Here is a 14,667-nt window from a genome sequence, read left to right on the forward strand (position 1 = left end):
AAGAACTACCTTCTGGGAAGCCCAGGACTTCCTTCAGAGGCACCCCCTGCCTGTGGTCTTTTAGATGTGAGGGCTTCTTGAGACTCTGCCTGGCTTTCTTCTCATCCTCTACGCTATATCCGACTCCAAACCTCAGTTTCCTCATCAAGGAAATGGGCATAATAATTGTACCTATTCTTAGGGGTTGATGAAAAGATTAAATTGCCTGATGCAAAATGTGTGCAATGAGTGTTGGCTGAAATATTCATTTTTTCCACATCACCATGGATACTTAAAAGGTTTCTCCAACATTATTTGGCCAATGCTGAACTTGTGACTTTTTGCCCTCAGCTGGCTCCTACCCAGGCTCCCCCATCTCAGCTAATGGCAACTCCATCCACTCAAACCAAAAGCTTGGGGATTCATCTCGATTCCGCCCTCTGTGTGAGCCCACGCTCCCGATGCAAGCAAGGGCTGTGGGTGCTTCCTCCACATGCAATTGAATCATGCTCTCCTCCACCTCCCCTGCCCCACCCCACCTCCCCTGCCCCACCCCACCTCCCCTGCCCCCGCCCCCTGGGCTGAGCCACCTTCACCAGCCCCCAGAGGGCATCCCAGCCTCCTGGCCTGCCTCTCTGCTCCTACCTGCCCCCCTATAATCCCCCCGCGAGCAGCTGCCAGGGGGATATTTCAAAAACATACACTGAATCGTGTCACTCCCTCTTGCTTAACATCGATAGGCTTTCCAGTGCATTTAAATAAAGTTCAAAGCTCTCACTACATCCCAGGAAACTCCAGGCCCCTTTCCAGGCTCCAGCTTCACCTTTCTGCCTGCGCACCCCCCACCCCAACTGCTCTACCCAGACCAACTCAAGCCCATTCTCACCTCAAGGCCTTTGCCTGAACGCTTTTCCTCTCAAATCCTTGTGTGGCCACTCTGTTTATCTTTCAAACTTCAAAGCTAAAATTCACCTCCTCTGAGAAGCCCTCCCAGACCTCCTGTCCTCAGTGTTTCCCACTCTTCCCCATCACACTCTGGGCTTCCTCTCATCCTAGTAGGTAGAACGATCCACCTTTCTATAGGTTTGTGCTCTGTAGGTTTGTTCTATAGGTTTTTTATCCATCACCCCTCACACCAACTGGTGAACTTCACACAGGCAGGAGCTGTGTGTGTTTTATCAACTGTTGTGTACCCACAAGATGATAAAGTAAATATTTCATCAACTCCCATGTCCTTAACTCTGCTCCTGGGCTCTGTGAACCTTGGGGAAGTTTCTCACCCTCTCTTGTGTTTCCTGTGCCCGGCAGGTAGACGGACTCCTTCTCCTCGTCCTGGCCCCAGGTGCAGCGGGAAGGCAGGCAGCCTGGCTGGCACCATCACCTGCTGCGGACAGGGCTCCACAGGGTTTACTGAGCTGAACTGAGTCAAACAGCGCCTGCCTCCAAGGCCCTGAAAACACAGATGCCAGAACCTCCAGGAATGAGAAGCCAGAAGGGGAGCTAGGCTCAAGGCCCCGGGAGCTCTCTTACCTGTAGGATGATCGCGAGTATTCAGTTGCTCAGTCGTGTCGGACTCTTTGTGACCCCATGGACTGTAGCCCGCCAGGCTCCTCTGTGCATGTAAGTCCCCAGGCAAGAGTACTGGAGTGGGTAGCCATGCCTTCCTCCAGGGAATCTTCCTGACTCACAGATCGAACCCGCGTCTCTTGCATTGCAGGTGATTTCTTTACTGTCTGAGCCATCAAGGATGATTAAATAAGTTTAATTATTGGGAGGCAGATGTGGTAGAAGTTGAGGACAGACCGCAGTGACAGGAGCCGGCAAGAGACCTGGTTCAAACTGGGCTTGTGGGGAGGTGTGTCCCCAGATCCAGTCATTGGGATGGGAGAGGTCTCAGTCAGGGAGGGCCGGGTTCCTTTCTGGCTCCTGCTGGGATCCCCAACCCCCTGAACCCCTCCCTGAGCCGGCAGGAGTAGGGGAGAAGGTGAGGCCAGACTCAGAGTGTGACCTGAGTGGCTGGCCCAGTTCCTGGTATGGAAGCCTGGGTGAATGTGTTAGCCTCGGGCAGGGGCCGGGACAGGCCTGGCAGTGTTTCTGTGGAGCTGGGAAATCCAGGCCTGAGATTCCTGTCTGGACAAGCCTGGGGCCTGTTCAGTGTCAAGCCCTGCGGGTGAGGGGGGCCAGTGCTGGGGTGTAAGGATGACCCCGGCCCAAACTCTGCCCACTTGGAGCTCTTGGCCCGTGGTGGGGGGAATGGTCAGCTGAACATTCCTTGTGAGACAGGCAGCTGAAGTTTGTGAAACTCTGACCCAGACTGGGGATCACTGTGTTTGTGTGTTCGTCACTCAGTCGTGTCCCACTCTTAGCAACCTCAAGACTATAGCCCACCAGGCTCCTCTGTCCATGGGATTCTCCAGGCAAGAATACTGAAGTGGGTTGCCATGCCCTTCCCCAGGAGGTCTTCCCCACCCAGGGATTGAACTCGGGTCTCTGGCATTGCAGGCAGATTCTTTACCATCTGAACTACCAGGGAAGCCTAGAGGGGGTTAGGGGAGGGACCAAAACAAGAAGAAGATTAACTTGGGAGGAGAGGCGGGGAAAGGATCATCCCTTGTGGAATAGAGAGCAAAGGTAAGACAGTGCTCCTGGTTCAGTTCAGCCCTGGGGAGGATGCAGACAGGACTGGAGAGGCTGCCCAGCCCTGTGTGGCCTCCTTTATGGGCTGTGGCCTGAGGCCACAGGGGAGCCACTGAAGGACGGAGTTGTGTCCTGAAAATAGGAAGGCGAGGGCTGTTAGAGGAAGAATGGGGGCTGGGGAGACCAGCGGCCAGGAGATCATGAAGAGGCCCGGTTGCTGTCTGGATGTTCCAAGCCCACCTGAGCTTTGGGGGTGGGGGAGTATCCAGGATGCCAGAGTGGGGGAGGGGAGCGTGTCCTGGGAAAAGGTCTGGAGGATGATGGACAGATGGGTCCTAAACTCCAGAGAGAGACCAAGACATGGGAGGGGGGCTGGGGTGAAGCTGGGTGGGTGCTCCCTTCTGGACTCTTCTCCCTCTGGCTCTCTGGAGGCAGGGAGCAGGCTTGGTCATGGAATGTGAGGGAGTTAACAGCCCGGGGGCTATCCCGAAGCCAAAGGGAGTCAGAAGTGAGGGACAAAATCTCCGTAGGATGGACAGTTGTGGAGGCATGTTGAGACTCATTTGAGGTCTCAGAGGAACTGGAGCGCCTGTGGCCTCCGGCAGTGACCTGGATCAGCCTCCTTTATTGGCCTGTCCTCTTCTGTGTCTCTTCCTGTCCCCTCCCTGAGGCTTCTGTGATCCCTTCCCAGAGGAGTGTGGCCTCAGGCTCTGCTTTGGGAGAACCAGACCAAGATGGAGATGAGTGGGAGCCTGCAGACTGTGGGCTCCTCCCGGGCTACTATGGGCTGTGCCCTCGGCCCCAAACCCAGGCCCCGGGCCAAGGAGCCCCCCTCCTCATTACCTGCCTCTGCCCGATCCTGGAAGGGTTTGTGGACATACACAGGGTGAGCTAAGGTCTAGGGGAAGGGAAAGAGCAGGGCCCCAGAACATCATGGAAGAGAACCAGGCACTTCCCCTGTAGCCTGGCTCTTCTTCATCAGGTGCGGCCGGGAGCAAAATGAGCCGCAGGATCCCAGGTGGAGGCACCTGGGGGTGGAGGGTGGGGGTGGTCACCCAGAGTGGGTGGGGAGAGGCCAGGTGCAGGGCCAGCTCACCCTCATGGACCTTGGCCCCCAGAAGCCCTGAGCTGTGGAGTCTATGACCAAGCCTGGCCCTGGGTGTCCAGACCAGTGAGGCAGCCGATCGAGTCACAAATAATCTCTATCACTTTCTGTTGCCCCTGTATCACAACCTCAACCAATCCTGAATATTCATTGGAAGGACTGATGTTGAAGCTGATGTGCCAATACTTTGGCCACCTGATGTTAGAGCCGACTCATTAGAAAAGACCAGGATGCTGGGAAAGATTGAAGACAGGAGGAGAAGGGGATGACAGAAATTAAGATGGTTGGATGGCATCACCGACTCAATGGGCATGAGTTTGAGCAAGCTCCAGGAGATGGGAAAGGACAGGGAAGCCTCACGTGCTATAGTTCATGTGGTCGCAGAGCCTGACACGACTGAGCAACAGAACAACAACAAAAATCATGACCTCATTTTAGAAAATTTAAAACATAACTATAAGCACAGAAGAAAAAATTATTAAGCTCATCTGTGAGTTAACCCCTCACCCCCTATCCCTGGGACAACTGCTCGAAACATGGTAGTGTTTATTCCTTTTATTTTCCCTACTCCCACATTTTTTTAAAAACAGAAATGGGATTATATTTTTAATACTATAACATTTAAATGTACTAGTAGAGTATGAACTCTTTCCAGGGCAAAATATATAGATGTACACTGCTAATTTTAAGACTGTCACAGCTGTCCACTTTTCTAATGGAACCATAAACTGGCTACACCAAAAATAATAATAATAATAACAACAATAGTAATAGTATTCATTTACTGAGCATCTAGCATGTGTCATGGTCCCATGAAGAAGGCTAAGTGCCAAAGAATTGAACTGTGGTGCTGGAGAAGACTCTTCAGAGTCCCTTGGAGAGCCAGGAGATCAAACCAGTCAATCCTAAAGGAAATTAACCCTGAATATTCAATAAGGACTGATGTTGAAGCTGAATCTCCAATACTTTGGCCACCTGATGTGAAGAGCCTACTCATTAGAAAAGACCCTGATCTGGGGAAGATTGCAGGCAGAAGGAGAAGGGGGTGACAGAGGATGAGGTGGTTGAATGGCATCATCGACTCAATCGACACGAGTTTGAGCAAGCTCCAGGAGATACTGAAGGACAGGGAAGCCTGGTGTCCTGCGGTCCATGGGGTCACAAAGAGCTGGACACGACTGAGTGACTGACAAGAAGAAGAAGCATGTGTCATGCTAATCGCCAAGAACCAAAGGAAATGTGTACAGTTACCCCTAGTTTACAAGTGAGACCAGTGAGGATGATAGGGTCAGGTGCCTTGCCCAAGGCCACAGAAATATCCAGGCAGGATTCAAAGCCCTGTCTTCATAGTTGCTCTTAATCATGATGTCTGGCCACCTCATAGGCCCCTTTCCCAGGCCCCCATGTCTGTTTCCATCCAGAAATTCCAGTGAACCGAAGCTCTGAGTCTGCCTTTTACCCGTTCCACTCAGAGGGAAGCTTTGTATTGGGGCCGACAGAATGGGGATTGGGTGGGGTGGGGCAACCCTCTCCATCTCCCCTGCCTGTTCCCTTAATTAAGGCTCCCTGGACGTGGCATTGAAACTTTCCCCTCAGCAACTATGGAAACAACGCTGGCCAGACAAGGGAAGGGACTTGCCCAAGATCACACGATGCAGAGGCCGTATCAGACTTCCGGTTCCCCACCCCGGGTGTGGACAGAGCCTGCAGGATGCACGGGACATAGAGCCTAGAGGCCCCCGCTGCAAAGACAGGGCTCGTGCCAGTCTTGCTCGCTGCTGATCTACCTGCCAGGCAGGAGGCATGAATGGGCAGAGAGGATCCAGGGACCAGGACGGGTCTCTGCGGAAGGCCTCCGGGAGGAGCTTAGGATGGGCTGAGGAGGGCAACTGAGGTTTGGACCAGCGGAGGGGAGAGGGCTGGCAATCACGGGCAGATGAACGGAGGTAGGAAGGAGAAAGTGTACTTTGGAGGGCAGGGGTGGGACACGAGACCAAGTGTCTGAGTCTTGGAGTGACCAGAGCAGACCCCAGGAGGCTCTGGGCCCAGACTTTGGGGCAGTCCCCCCAACCAGCAGAGCCCGGCCCCGGGTAATTCCTGAACAAGAACAGAAGGAGGAAGTTGTATAAGCGACACTCAGCTGGTGAGTGGGAGGCAGGGCTGGGTTTCATTTCCAGACAGTCCTGGAGTTGTTCAGCTCTGGTGGCCGCCCCCGCCCTCGCCCATCCCCACTGCCTTTGCCCTTGACTCAAGGCAGTGGTGAATCCGAAAGCCCAGGGGAGGCCAGGAAGGAGGCATCAAGGCCAAGAAATGGGGAAGTCCCGTCCCGTGGGAATGCCCTCAGAGAGCAGCTCGATGCGTTTCCTTCTCTGCCAGACCAGGCAGTGAACTCTGGTAGCTGGGGCTGCAGTTTCCACATCCTCTCTCCCTGGCAAATTCCTTCCCATACTTCAAGACCCAATCGAAAGGTCCTTCACCTAGGAAGTGCCCCAGGAAAGCCCCACCAAAGCAACTTGCCAAATCGCTCCCTCTCTGAGCTCTCCAGCACTCAGACTGCACTTGAAAATAAGGAATCATTGTTTATTGAGAAATTTCAGAGCCCAAAGTGCCGTATTAGATCCCCCACAGCTCCAAAACCTTATTTCCTCCTGTCAGCATCGCTGAGCATCACGGAGAGAAGGTTCCATTACCAGCTGCTTTCCATGCAGCAGCATCGTGAGGCTTAGCACGATCACGTGGGTTGCAGACGGTGGGGCTGAATCTTCCGGACATGGAAGTTCATGGCTCTCTGGCTCTCCTGCTCAGAGTGTTTCAGGATCTGTTTCCCCTTCTGGTTTGAGAGCCCTCAATGGGCAGAGTCTGCGTCCCTGCACACCCGGCCAGGGGAGGCGCTGACCTGTGGACAAAATCCTGAAACTCTCAAGGACCTAGGCTGGTGTCTTGTGTACATGAGGTATTTGATAAATACCTGTGCCATCCAGAACCCTTGATCCTAGTTCAGGCTGTCATAAACTTGCATATGACCTTGGGAAAATCTCTTCCATTCCCCAGTCCTTGGTTTTCCAAGTTTTAAAAGGAAATGTTTAGTGACAGTTCTCTTGGCTTCCTGTCTATCCTAAAAGTCTGTCCTTTGTTATAGAACATAATATGGCATATGGTGGCGGTGGTTTAGTCACTAAGTCGTGTCTGACTCTTGGGACCCCATGGACTGTCGCCCACCAGGCTCCTCTGTCCATGGGATTTCCCAGGCAAGACTATTGGAATGGGTTGCTATTTCCTTCTCCAGGGGATCTTCCCCATCCAGGGATTGAACCCTCATCTCGTGCATTGCAGGCAGATTATTTTTTACCACTGAGCCACGAGGGAATCCCAACATGGCATATACTCCCTAACTGGTTTCCTCTATAACTGATATCTTCCATCAGGATGGTAGATTTGTTCCAATGGATGAACCAATCTCAGGGTACTATCGTTAACTAATGTCCATAGTTCATTCAGAGTGCTAAGTTTTCCCCTAATGTCCTTTTTCTGTTCCAGAATCCCAACCAGGATGCCACATTACATTTAATCATCATGTCTCCTTAGGCTCCTCTTGGCTGTGAAAATTTCTTGGACTTTCCTTGTTTTCTATGACCTTGACAGTTTCGAGAACTGGTCTGCTGTCTTGTAAAATGTCTTTGGACTGTGTCTGATGTCTTTCTCATGATTACATTGGGACTGTGGGTTCTGGGAAGGAAGACCACAGAGGTGAAGTGTTATGTTCATCATATCATATCAAGGGTACATATTATCATCGTGACCTATCCCTGTTGATGTAGATCTTGACCACCTGGCTGAGGGAGTTTCTAGGGTCTCTCCAAGGTAATGTTGCTGCCTCCTACCCCATGCTGTCCTCTCTCGGAGGAAGGAAGCCACTGTGAGCACCCCCCATCTAATGAAACTGGGAGTCACGCACCCCTCCTTGAGTTACCATTTTTTTCTTCTTTAGTATCTACTTTGCAAAGTACTCCCACAGAACATTGCTACGTTCCATCTACCCAATAGGCCTGGGAAATGTGGGCGATGGAGACGTTCCATGAGATGGAAGCGGAGGCTCAGGGTAGGAGGGGTCAGGGGTGGCGTCCAGTGCTGTGGGTCTTGCCTCTCCCCACTGGACGTGAAATATGCCCAAGGTCTGGGTGGGACAGAACCACAGAGCCTGAGTTTCAGACTCAGGAGGGCTTGAGATCGAGGTCCTGCCCTCCCTCCCCCGGGGCGCATCGCCTTGCCTCGCCTCAGTTTTCTCATCTGTGCAATAGGAATAACAATATCTCCTACCCTGTAGTGCTGTGAAGAACACACTGCTATGCACAGACCCCAGAACAGGGCACTGCCCAGGGAGCTCCGGACACGGTCCCTGTGGGCTGTTGCGACGCTGATTATTTTCACAAGCATTCTTTGAAGCTCTCCTGTTGCAGACTGTCTCCTCTCAGCTCAGCAGGTTTCTCACCCCCTCTGATGTCTGGGGTCACAGCTCTGGCTACAGATTTCCGCCCTGCCCTCTGCCCTGCTGCCAGGCCAGGCAGATCAAGGGCCCTGGTTCCTTTTATCTTTTCTCACAAACATTCTGAGATTATGGCGGAAGGAGGCTTGGGGTGGAAGAGGGCTGGTTCTGCTGGCCAGTGACTCTCTGTGTGACCTTGGGAGAGTGTCTGTCCCTCTCTGGGCCTCAACTGAGGGGAGTGATGTGATGAATAGCTGGGTTTCTTAGTGGCGGGGCAAGAGTCGCCCCTATTTTCACACGGGCAGCCTCTGTTCTGCCTCCAGACTACAGGCCGAGAATAGAAATTGGAATCACACATTTCCATCTGTGAAGTGATCGTACAGACCCAGAAGGTGGGCCGCAAGGATTCTAAGTGTGCCAGGTGGCATTCAGAGGTCAGCGCCGTCACTTGTAGGTCTTCGTTTGGGCTCTATCTGCTCAGGTGCCCACTGTCACCATCCCTCCCCGGAGGTGGGCGGATGTTGCAAGAGCCTTGTGTTGCTGACCACCCCTCCAGAGGCCGGCCTCTGAGGACACATACGCTCACTTGCTCCCAGCTCCTTCTGGCTCTCATGGGATCGCGGGCACTTCCCTGGCGTCCTGGGTCTTAGGCCTTTGGGCCAGTTTGGCCTCACTCCCTGGAATACAGGTTACACACCCTGTAAGCCAGGGGTTCCACCTCTGCTGGTCCTCAGCTGTAGTTGCCATCAGCCCAGAGGCTTCCAGACTGCTCCTCCCACCCCTCCATCTGCCCCCTGCTCAGGGACAGCACCTCTCCACCAACCCTCCATGGGTCCCCGTCGCTTCCAGGACAGAAGCCAAGCCTGACATTCAAGCATCTTCAGGGCTCCCCACAGCTTCCCTTCCCACCTCCCTTCCCCCAGCCCAGGCACCCACTGCTCATTACACTATGCTTCTTCAGCACTGCCTGCTCCTGCTTCCAAACAGGGTTTTCAGCCTCTGTGTCTTTGCTCATGCTGGTCCCTCTGCCAGGAATGCCTTCTCTGCCCATCTTTCACCTGCAACTACTTCCTCCGGCTTCTATATTCTCCATAGACAACCTCCTTCCTTCACCCAGACTCCATCACATATGCAGAGTCAGAGCCCCTTCCCTCCAGCCCCCAGTGCTTGCTCATCACTGTGCCAAGCACCACACCGTCACTCTTCCCTGCTCCTCCAGACTGTGAGCATCTCCAAGGCAGAGACCAGACCTGGCTTGTTCACTACTGAATCCCAGAGGTGAATGCACAGAGCACAGATCCTAGCACATAGTAGATGCTTGGTAAATATTAACTGACCAGAGGAAAGAAGAGTAAGGCTTAGCCAGGGGCTGGCGGGTAGAGGGCATTCCAGGCAGACAGACCAGAGCAGACGCTTCAGGGTAGAACAAGCTGCTGTGATAACAGGGAGGCAGGCTTCCCATAGTCAAAGCTATGGTTTTTCCAGTAGTCATGTATGGATGTGAGAGTTGGACTCTAAAGAAAGCTGAGCGCCGAAGAATTGATGCTTTTGAACTGTGGTGTTGGAGGAGACTCTTGAGAGTCCCTTGGACTGCAAGGAGATCCAACCAGTCCATCCTAAAGGAAATCAGTCCTGAATATTCATTGGAAGGACTGATGTTGAAGCTGAAACTCCAATACTTTGGCCACCTCATGCTAAGAACTGACTTACTGGGAAAGACCCTGATGTTGGGAAAGACTGAAGGCAGGAGGAGAAGGGGACGACAGAGGATGAGGTGATTGGATGGCATCACCGACTCAATGGACATGAGTTTGAGTAAACTCCAGGAGTTGGTGATGGACAGGGAGGCCTGGCGTGTTGCAGTCCATGTGGTTGCAAAGAGTCAGACACGACTGAGCGACTGAACTGAACTGAACTGACTGAGGCTTCCTAAGCGAGGCCTGAGCAGTTGGCAAGGCTGATACACTGGACATCTCTGTGTAAACTGTAAATTGTAGTGCCATGAGAGGTGCCAAACCCATTTCATAGCCTCAGGCAAGAGTCTGTCTTCTTTTCCACCTTGTTCTGCAGCCCTGAGCCTGGTTCTTCGAATCTCAGCAGACTATCCAGGGAATGAGAGGGCGGGTCTGGAATTTCCCACCCAGCGCCTGGGATGGGTCAGCTTCCCAGTGGCTTTCCAAGGATGTGCTGGGCTCAGGGTGGGTGAGGCGAATAGCCTGGGGGAGGTGCAGGCAGTGCCCTGATCCCATGGCATGGGAAAACTCTCGCCACAGGTCTGCTGCCAGCTGTGAAGAGCCAGGCCTCACCCCACATGCTCCATCCTGCCCTCGGTTGTGGCTTTGACCCAGGTTGCGGGGAGGAAAAGAGAGGAGGGTTTCCAGAGACAGAGAACTGTATACAGCTGGTGCTCACCATCTCCACAGTGTTGACATCAATAACATCTGTCATCTGCTGGGTGCGTGGGGTTGGGAAATTATTCCTCTTGGCATTCCAGGCCTGGCACGGGGGTGGGTGTATTACCGGTGACCAGTGTTTGCCGTCCATGGACAAAGATGAATGATTGGCAGGTATGAAGCAATGAGCTGCTGTTTTACTAACAATCTTTTAAGCAAAATAATATACAAAGAGTCACTTACCGGTTCCCCAGGTAGACCGGCAAGCAACTCTTGCACCTGCATAATCCTGGTAAAGTTATTGCTCCCAATTTATTGATGAGTAAATTGAGGCTCAGAGAGGGCAGGAACACATAGTCAATGAATGAAAGAGTTAGAACTCTTGTATGTATATCCCTAACCCCAGTGCTCTCTTGGCCAGAGAGTGTCGCTTGGCAGTGCCTACTCTGTGCCGGGGAACAGGCCAGAGTCCCTGCCCTCTGGGTGGGGACAGACACTCCCAAATGGCTCGGGGTGTGCCTCCAGCAGAGGATTGTCAGGAAACTTATCCTGGAGGAGGCCACACTTACTTAGGACCGTGATGGACAGGGAGGGTTGGGAAGCTAGAGAGGTGGGGCGAACATTCCTGGTCGGGGTTACAGCCTGAGTGAAGACCCAGAGGGGTGGTTGAAAATAACGAACTCTCCCAACGCTCAATCATGAAACCACCGTGCTGGCCACATCCTCCTGAAAGACCTCCTGAGAACCTCAGCGGCTGAGCCGAGACACTGGTGGCTCCAGGTGGAAGGCCACATATGTGCTCACAGAGCCAAGAGGCGTCCCAGCTGCCCCCCTCCTTCAAGACTGCGGTAGGGTGTGAAAAGGGCTGAGACACACTGAGGGGGCATCGCTTCATTTCGCGTTCACGTGAGTCTTCTGAGGGGAGCACTCTCTTTGGCTCCTTTTGGAGGTTGGCATAGTGAGGCTCAGAGAAATTCTGCTCCCCTCAAGTAACCATGAAGTGGCAGAGACGGGACTTGAACTGAGGTCTGTGGGTCCAAAGTCTATGCTTTTAAGCACTCTTGTCATCCAAGCTTTAGAAGCAGCCCAGAACTTTCGACTGAACTCCTGGGGATGAATCTAGTGATGGGCTGGTAAATATTTAACAACTAACTCTCTGGAATTAAAAAAAAAAAAAAAAGCCTTGATTTGTCGTGTCTGCTGGTTTCTGCAGTGTTAAAACTTCCACTTCTGCTGACGTCAAGCTACCAACATGATATCACTGAATGTGGAGTTGGGAAGAGACGAACCCAATCTGCTCCTGCACGAGAGAAGAGCCAGCTTCAGCACACGACTGGATGAACTTCCCACCCTCAGCCCAGGCCCCCCAGCAAAGGCCTGCAGGCCTGTCTGAGGAGTGAATGAGGGCTGAGAAACCTGCTCCTCCAGCTAGGGCCCCGCCCAGTATATCCTAGGAAGCTGTGGTTAATCTTTAAGCCAGCCTTGCAAATACCTGCAGCCATTTCACCAGCCTGGGTTGGCTTCTGGTGCTGGCTCTGTTGCTGGCTTGCTGTGGGACTTCAAGCTGCCCTGTCCCCTTCTGGCCTCAGTTTACCAACCATGAGCACTTTACCTTGGTTGAGCACAACCTCAGCCACCCTCTTGTCGGTTCTAACCTTCCCAGAAGTCGTCTGTGGACATGTTTGCTCCGGTTTCATAGGCGAGGGGACCTGGGCTGGGGAAGGTGATGGACTCGTAGAAGGTAGAGCAGCTGGGCAACCAGTCTAGATTTGAACCCAGATCAGTCTGGCTTAAGGCCTTGCTCATTCTTGGTCTCCCGGATACTGTATTGTACTCTGAGGCCCTTGCCTCCCATAGTTTAGAGTTTCCCTCCCTGTTCCTCTCAGGAGAAGTCCAGGCTTCTACCACTTGACCTGGACTGGGCTTTACATTCCCATCTGTGAAATGGGAAAACTTTCAGAGAAGGAAAACCGAGGCAGATGGTGGCATTTAAAGCTGGATTCAGGCCCACCTTCCCCTGTGCAGTAATCCCAGGAAAGTGAAAGAAAAGAAAGTGAAGTTGGTTAGTCGTGTCCGACTCTTTGCGACCCCGTGGACTCTAGCCTACAGGCTCCTCCATCCATGGGATTCTCCAGGCAAGAATACTGGAGTGGGTTACTATTTCCTTTTCCAGGGGATCTTCCCAACCCAGGGATCGAACCCGGGTCTCCCGCATTGGAGGCAGACACTTTAACCTCTGAGCGACCAGGGAAGCCCCAGTAATCCCAGGAGGACCTGTGAAAAGCCAAGGGCGGGACTAGCACATGTGCTCAGTTGTGTTTGACTCTTTGCGATCCCATGGACTGAACCTGCCACCAGGCTCCTCTGTTCATGGAATTTTCCAGGCAAGAATACTGGAGTGGTTTGCCATTCCCTTCTCCAGGGGATCTTCCCGAGCCAGGGATCGAACCCACATCTCTTGCACTTTCAGGCAGGTTCTTTACCACTGAGTATAATTGCCACTAAATACCTGCTTTGGCCTCTCCTAAGGGGCTATGGCAACCCACTCCAGTATTCTTGCCTGGAGAATCCCATGGACAGAGGGGCCTGGTAGGCTACAGTCCACAGGGTTGCAAAGAGTTGGACACAACTGAGCGATTTCACTTTACTTCACTAAGGGGCTTACTGGAAGCCCCTTGTGAGTTCCTTATCTGGAACTTACTGGCTTCTTAGTTACTTTTTTTTTTTCTGATGCACATTAAAATGAATGCATATCTATTAAGATAAAAGTGTTGCTCCTTACCACACTGTCCTGCCTGCCTCAGTCCCCAGTTTGGGAAATTCAGGTCAAGGCCAGGGTCCAAGACCTGGTTCTTGTGAGTCCCTTCTCTGTGCCTCAGTTTCTTCATCTGTAAAATGGGGGTGATCATTGGCCTACCCAGTCCACTTGGTTGGTAGAAATAGATCCTAAAGTTGACCTGAACAGCTTAGCGTGGCACCTAGTAAGGAATGAGTGCTCCATCAGTGCTGCTGTTACTGATTATTAGTAATAATTTCATGAGAGGTAGATTTGGGGTCAGTTGGATGGATGGGTTGGGAGGAGTCGGGGAGGGCATTTTGGCTTGAGAGCTGATGGGTGGGTGCCCCATGGGTAGGGAGCACTCTCAGGGCGGGGTGGGGGGCGGGGCTTCCGTGCCCGGTTCCCCCGCCCTTCCATTCCCTGGCCCCGGGACCCCGGGCGTGGGGAGGCCGCGCGCGGGACTCTCCCAGGTCACCGGCGGGGACCGGTCCCGGCACGCTTCCTCCTTCCTCCCCCTCCCGGCGGCCTGCCGGGCCCCTCCTCCCTGCCCGCGCGCTCCCTCCCTCCTCTTCCCCTCCCCGGGCCGCCGCCTCCTCCTCCTCCTCCGCCTCCCTTTCTCTCTCGATCTGTCTCTCCCGGCCCGGAATCCATTCCGGCCCGGGAGCCGGAGCGGCCAGGCCGCCGTGTGCCCGAACCCCTGGCCGTCCGGCTGTCCGTCCTCCGGTGCGTCTGTCTGCCCGGTGCGTCCGCCTGCCCGCCGGTCCAGGTGAGCGCCCCCCGCCCCTCCGCTGGCCCCGGCTCCCGGCCCGCGTGAGGGAGTCCCCCGGCCGGGGACCACCCTGGCGTCCGATCGCTGGGCCGCGGGGGCTCCTGCCCCCTCCTCCAACCCTCACCCCTCGAGCCGAGCTGCGATCCCGGAGCGCAGGGCGGGCGCACCGGGACTTGTCTGGCGCGGCCTTTTGTTGTGATGCCGCGGGGGGGAGGGGGCTGGGTGGGGGGCGTAGGGGTCTTGTCCGCGCGAGGATCCCCCCTCCCGCTCACCCTCCCTCTGCGGGCCCCCTGAGAGCAGCGAGCCGGGCCTGAGCCCCCAGGCCAGGTCTAGGCCAAATCTGAAATCTGAACCAGTCGGCGCCGCCTCTGGCCGCCGCTACCCAGCCTGGCGCCCCCAGCCTGGGATGGAAGGTGGAGAGGGGCCGGCAGGGTGGGCCTGGGGGGCGCCGGGCAGGGGATGCCTGGCCAGGACACCAGGATCTCCTTGTCCTCGTGGGGCCTTGGGTAGGGCCTGGTGCTG

The 14,667-nt window shown here is 54.1% G+C and overlaps 1 protein-coding gene across 5 annotated transcripts in view; it reads left to right on the forward strand.

Annotated features, from left to right (window-relative positions):
- Nucleotides 1–13,815: 13,815 nt before the first annotated feature.
- SRC (SRC proto-oncogene, non-receptor tyrosine kinase) overlaps nucleotides 13,816–14,667 on the forward strand; it is a 55,412-nt gene continuing 54,560 nt past the window's right edge. For 3 of the 5 annotated variants that reach the window (XM_043883415.1, XM_043883414.1, XM_043883418.1), the window contains exon 1: nucleotides 13,817–14,142. The gene's annotated coding sequence lies outside the window, so the exon portion shown is untranslated. Of the gene's footprint in view, nucleotides 14,143–14,667 lie in introns of all 5 variants that reach the window. The other 2 variants (XM_043883417.1, XM_043883419.1) reach the window with 1 other exon arrangement.

The sequence above is a fragment of the Cervus elaphus genome, chromosome 23 (assembly GCF_910594005.1).
Source record: "Cervus elaphus chromosome 23, mCerEla1.1, whole genome shotgun sequence".
In the NCBI taxonomy this organism is placed as follows: domain Eukaryota; kingdom Metazoa; phylum Chordata; class Mammalia; order Artiodactyla; family Cervidae; genus Cervus; species Cervus elaphus.